Raw genomic sequence first — 1021 nt, forward strand, 5'->3', positions numbered from 1 at the left:
AAAGAGTCATCAAGCTTTTGAGACCAATCTTTTCTATTCAAATTCACTGTTTTCTCCAAGATAGACTTGATCTCTCGGTTTGATACCTCAGCTTGGCCATTAGACTGGGGGTGATAAGCCAAAGCCACCTTATGTCGAACACCATACTTCATCAAGAGTGGTTTAATAACTTTGTTGCAGAAATGTGTTCCTTCATCGCTTATTATCGCTCTTGGAGTTCCAAAACGATTAAATATGAACTTCTGCAGAAAATAAGAAACCACTTTGGAATCATTTGTAGTAGTAGCTATCGCTTCGACCCACTTTGAAACATAATCAACAGCGAGTAAAATGAACAAGTTCCCGAAAGATGGTGGAAAGGGCCCCATGAAGTCAATGCCCCACACATCGAATAATTCCACCTCTATAATCACATTCATAGGCATTTCATTTCTTTGCGAGATATTTCCAACTCGTTGACATCTATCACAGGTCTTGACAAAAGTGTAACAATCTTTAAAAATTGAAGGCCAATAAAAACCTGATTGCAAAACTTTCGCTGCTGTACGCGATGGCCCGAAATGCCCACCGTAAGGCGCCGAATGACACTGTTCTACTATTGATTGAGTCTCTTCCATTGGTACACAACGACGAATTATTCGATCCGTACTCATTTTGAACAGGTATGGATCATCAAAGAAGTAGTATTTACAATCATGAATCAATTTCCTCTTTTGATGTGCATTAAAATCAGGAGGTAACTTGCCACTAACCAGATAATTCACGATATCGGCATACCATGGAAGTTCTGTTGATACAGCCAGCAGTAACTCATCCGGAAATAATTCTTTGATCGAGTCTTTACATTCAGCATCTTTATTCTCTAATCGTGACAAATGATCTGCCACAAAGTTCTCTCTCCCCTTCTTATCCACAATCTCAATGTCAAACTCTTGAAGTAACAATACCCAACGTATCAGTCTTGGCTTAGCCTCCTTCTTTGCAAACAAATAACGCAGTGCTGCATGGTCTGTGTATATAA

The sequence above is a fragment of the Humulus lupulus genome, chromosome 4 (assembly GCF_963169125.1).
Source record: "Humulus lupulus chromosome 4, drHumLupu1.1, whole genome shotgun sequence".
Classification (NCBI taxonomy): domain Eukaryota; kingdom Viridiplantae; phylum Streptophyta; class Magnoliopsida; order Rosales; family Cannabaceae; genus Humulus; species Humulus lupulus.